Genomic DNA, 5,374 nt, shown 5'->3' with positions numbered 1-5,374 from the left:
AGATACAGTGAAGACAGCGCGTTAGTTTAGAACTCTTCTAATTTTTTTTTTTTATTGTAGAGAGGGTGTTAATTTGTGCAATGATAACCTACCGGCAATGTAAATGATTTTTTAAACATATTAGAATGAGTACATTACAATATAAATTTATTAGAACAAGTACATTATTATTTGTGGTCTTAAAAACAATATGCAAACAATCAGAATATTGTACCTAGTGGGGAGTGCACAATGTAGACATGAAACATATGCCATTACCTATATTGTACTGTGGTACAGTTATGGAGGCCCTTCATAATGCAGAGGTCAGCTGCCTGCTCTGCCAATAGTTAGAAATGGCACTATAGTAAGCAGTGTTTAATAAACAGCTGTTTTTCTAAATTCTGCTGAGGTGAAATTCAGTGCAGTAATGTATCGTGATACGTATCGTATCGTGACTTTGCTGGTGATACACAGCCCTAGTAAGTACATTTAATATATTGCCAATAATTGTAAGCAATTATGAGAGGAGAGGAGCCATACAACAGCAAGAGATCCTCTGAAAACATCACCTGTCAATGAGAACCTTCACGGAACTGTCTGTGTCCTCCTGCAGTTTGGCCAGATTAAACTCCATTACATAACATTAATTTGTTCCTGCCAGTCTGTGTGTGTATAAGAAAATATATTCTGAACCACAATACTTTAAAGGGGTCCTATTATGCGTTTTCACTTTTTTAATTTTAGTCAGTGTGTAGTGTGTATGTTTGGGCATTAAAAAGATCTAGAAAGTTACAAATCTCAAAGTCCACTCCAAAGGGAGATATTTAGTTTTTTAAAAATCCCTTCTCAAGAACTACAACGAACGGCTCGTTTGGACTACAGCGTTTGGTTTCCGGGCTTTGTGATATCACAAAGCGGCTCATTAGAATTTCATTACACATAATTCCGAGCCGTTTGTGCCAGCCTGGGGAGAAAGGTATTTTAATAATGTAAATTATGTGAAAAATTATGTGTTTTTCGAACCACCAAGCATAAGAGCATGTTCTAGTACACCCCCAAAACAAAATCAAGACTTTGTAAAGAGCATAATAGGACCCCTTTCAATTATTTTCTTTTCAAATTGGTTGTCATCCAGTCTGCAAAATTATTTTCAGAAGGACTTCTGGAATGTTACTCTATTAGCTAAATCTAGAAAAATAGCCTACACTGTTTAAAGTTGGCATGAAATTAAAATTCTCTCATGTACATAAACTCATGTATTTTCTAAATGCATGTCATTTATTTTATTGTGAACAATTAAATAATTCAAGTATATGTTTCTTTTTTTTTAATCAAAATGTCATGACTAGATCTTCCAATAAAATGACATACTTTTGATTGGTGAGGTAAGATGGACTTCTTAATTGATTTAGTCTGCTTAAACTCTGTCCCGTCACAATTGACTGAAAGCTCGTATTCAACCAATCTGACACCATCCAATCAACAACCGATGCATAGAACCAAGTCCCGCCATTCATTTTTTCTTTAATAATTTGTTTTACTTGAATGTACGTCAAAATATGATAGAAAATAACTGCCGCTATTTCTGTTCCATCAGGACTTTAAGAAGATTCATGAAGAAAAAGATTTGAAAGTGAAAGTGACATGTGGCCAAGTATGGTTACCCATACTCGGAATTAGTGCTCTGCATTTAACCCATCCTAAGTGCGCACACACACAGCAGTGAACACACACACACATCGTGAATACATTCCCTCCCCCCACCTACAATCCCTGCCGGTACGAGACTCGAACCCGCAACCTTTGGGTTACAGGTTCGACTCTCTAACCATTAGGCCACGACTTCCGACTTGTGTTCTCAAAAAACTACACTGATGAAAAAAACTGTTCCTCACAGGATGCTGATGAGTTCCATTTCCAACTTGACATTGCAGGAGAAACACTGAAATGAATCTTAGAGCTTAAATTAGTTCAGTCTGAGGCATCTATTTCCAGTAATTCATGAGTCAGTTTGGCCTGACTTCATCTAATCAGTCACACACTACTGAGACATACTGTATGGGAGCAACTAGTGACAGATCGTTAGATTGACCAGGGCAATTATTTGGCTGGTATTATTGGGTGAAATTATTAGCACCATTTGAGCTACATCACAACATCCTCATCTATTGCTGTCGTAAATAAAATGAGAAAGGGACAGAGAGGCAGGTTAAGGGGGCAGAAAATGCTCTCTCTACCGCTTTCAAGTCTCATTGTTACATAACTACAGGCCATGACAGCCACTACATTCCACAGACTAGGCGTTTAGCTACAAGATCAGACAGACAGCTGCACACAGACGGCAACAAGATAGCAACAAGACAGTTTCTTACACATGCACAAACACAGAGAGGTTTGGGTAAAGATCATTAAAAACAGGCTTTGTTTGTGCTATTTATTAAGCAACTGACTAGTAAATTTGGAATAGAATTCAGATTGGTTTTCTACTATCATATTTTAGATGATTAAAGGTTATGCAAATTTATACTAAATTATTAATGCTCTTTCTTTTTACAGTAGAAGAAGAGACTGACTAACTGAACATAGCCTATTTGAACCAACCTGCAGAAAATTATTTGAATTACAGGCTGTGTTGACAAAAATATTGTAATTTCAAGACTTTAAAGATAGATGTTACATTCAAACAGCAACTTTGTCAATTTGAAGTAAGATAACAATAGTCTGGAAATCTAAAGAAAAATAGGTTACAGTCATAAAATGATGAGTAAACTGTCTTTGAATAGACTTCTAGAGATAAAAAGGGTTTACTATTTTCCTAAATGTGTGTCTTCCATGTGACTCATGTTTAAATGCCAAAAAAATGACAGTTTCTACAGTCAGTTTTACTATATTGCACTATCATGGTCAATTTTAACCACTCAGAATCAATAATAAGCTCCAAACTGAATTGACGACATCTCAGTCATCTCTTCAACACAAACTGCTTTTGTTAAATGGAATCAGACTAGAAAGTTCTCTCAGAGACAGAAAGAAACCTGTATCAGTTATGTAACACAAAATAAGCGTTAGGGTATATTCAGTGGTGTTTCTCTACATAGAAATAATCAAATTACCACTACGGGTCCAGAGAATAACATTCTGCTATGGTTATAATTGCACACTGTCAAGAGCATCCAAAATGTTTGTTTATCAGAGTGTGCATTCTAACAATATTTATAGAAGAAAGTTGCAGACAATGCTGATAGTGGCTGATTCTTCAATTAGTGCCACTTTTGAAGCAACATCTTCTGACTGTTTTAATCTGTGTTACAATATTTGCCACATCCAGTAATAAAGATATTATAAGATTTATATGAATTCAAGTGGATTTGTTATAATATGATATGTGGTGGTGCACTTTTTTTTTTTATTAAAGATAAACCTTGGACTTGCTTACACAACAAGTTAAAAGTCTATTAACCATAGAAATGGGTTGTACAATTCTACAATAATAACCTCTATGGTAATGACACCTAATAAAACTACTAAAATCATAAGCTTGAATGTATTTTAATCTATTCTTCGAAACTATAGTATTTTCTTAGGGGACAGAAAAGTTACCCATATTAAAGATTCACTGTCAGTAAATGACGTACAGTATATCAAACATTCATACGTGTACATTAACAGGCCTATATGCGGTTTATTTTTTGTGTTTTTTAATGTTTTATTACACACAGATATATATATATATCTCCGAGAATTTTTAGCATTCATATTATGATCTATAAGGCCCGATGTTTTCAGGTGATGAAGTGACTGGTGTTTATTCCCGAACCGCTGGTGTTGTGATCGATATGCGCAAACACAGGCCTCATGCGCCCATTTGACATAACAGCAGCACGCCCTGTGGGCCTATTTAGTGATTTATCACGTGTATATTCTTTTCTCTCTTTTTTTTTTTTTTACATAAAATGCACCATCATTATGAAAGCCAAGTCGAAACATAAATAAATAATGTAAAATCAGCATCAAAACAAAAAAACATACAGCCTGTCCATGACCGCTTGTTTCTTTACACTAACGTGCCTCTTATGGGCCTTGATTCCGGGAATTTATTATTTTAAAAGCTGAGAAAACCACCTTAAAGACCGTAAAAACACACTATGCAGACATTTAATGTTAACGACGATGCGAGCGTAAAAATGGGCGTATGTGAGCGGAGATAACATTGCACGCGCACACGTCTACAACGTTTGTATTTTAGCATTTTAAAATAACAACACGCATAAATGTCGAGTTAGTTCATTCTTAATAAGGAACAAAATCACCATCTCCGTTAAATGTGAATCAGCAGCAGTGATGTAATATTTGCCAGCGGGCAGTCACGTCAACTTCCACCACACCGTGTTTACCAAATTCCCATTCAATTATAAAACCAAAGCCATATTTATACTCACGTTGACGATAAATGTCATCTCCTAGGTTCCCAGATGTCTCGACGTCAAATCACGCTGAACGATGGCCACGTTTGGGTTGATTTTGTGGTGAAGATACTGAGCGCCACAGCGGCGCTACGTCAGGATGAAGCGAACCCGCCCTGACGCTCAGACTAACTGCGAGTCCTCTTACAATGCTGACTTTTGGGCATCTCTACGGTAATACACGGTCATAAATCACGTCTTTTGGGTCCAGATGACCGGTTTTGCATACTGTGGTTTGACAGCGTGAGGGTGGGTGGGGTGGTTAGACTGCTGGTTCCCTGCAGGCAGCTCTTTGTTCAGCCTGCTCTCTAGTCATTAATAGAGATGCATTTCTCATTGTTTAGTCGAAGAATGCCTGCCTTTACTCTCAGACTCGGAGTTAAGTCTTGTGAATGGTGTAAGGGCCGTCTGTCTGGGGGGCCCACCTAATTTTAGTTGGATAGGATAGAGAAAACAGGGAACACAGATGTTCCAAAAAAGTATCTGGATATTTAGGGCATGCATTGTAAATGTCATGGCAAATGGGATAAACAATATTTAAAAATGACATCTGCTTGCTAAGTTGGCAAATGTTGTTAGACCTTTTCACAGAACAATATTCACATTACTCTTAACCAACTGTTCCCCAAGTCATTCTTAGAGGATAGAAATCAGTAACAACAGATGTCGTACAGTTTGTGTCTAAATATATTTTTGTAAATATGCTTGTTTAATATCTAAATACGTATATTTCAATATTTATATAAATATATATTTAAATTAAATATTTATATATGCATATATTTGATAAAATATCAGATTTATTTATTTAAAATTAAACTATTTTATTGTTTTGAATTAGCTATATATATATTTAAAAGGGTCATATGATGTTGCTAAAAAGAACATTATTTTGTGTATTTGGTGTAATGAAATGTGTTTATGCGGTT

The 5,374-nt window shown here is 35.8% G+C and overlaps 1 protein-coding gene across 2 annotated transcripts in view; it reads right to left on the bottom strand.

The window, feature by feature from the left end:
• Positions 1-4,722, bottom strand: part of LOC107672606 (iporin-like) — a 29,196-nt gene extending 24,474 nt beyond the window's left edge. For both annotated transcript variants that reach the window (XM_016465861.1, XM_016465862.1), the window contains exon 1: positions 4,422-4,722. The gene's annotated coding sequence lies outside the window, so the exon portion shown is untranslated. The remainder of the gene's footprint in view (positions 1-4,421) is intronic.
• Between the last annotated feature and the right edge of the window lie 652 nt (positions 4,723-5,374).

The sequence above is a fragment of the Sinocyclocheilus anshuiensis genome, unplaced genomic scaffold (assembly GCF_001515605.1).
Source record: "Sinocyclocheilus anshuiensis isolate Anshui unplaced genomic scaffold, SAMN03320099.WGS_v1.1 scaffold100, whole genome shotgun sequence".
Taxonomy (NCBI): domain Eukaryota; kingdom Metazoa; phylum Chordata; class Actinopteri; order Cypriniformes; family Cyprinidae; genus Sinocyclocheilus; species Sinocyclocheilus anshuiensis.
Note: the sequence above shows the minus strand (reverse complement) of the source record. Positions and strands in the feature narration are given on the sequence as shown.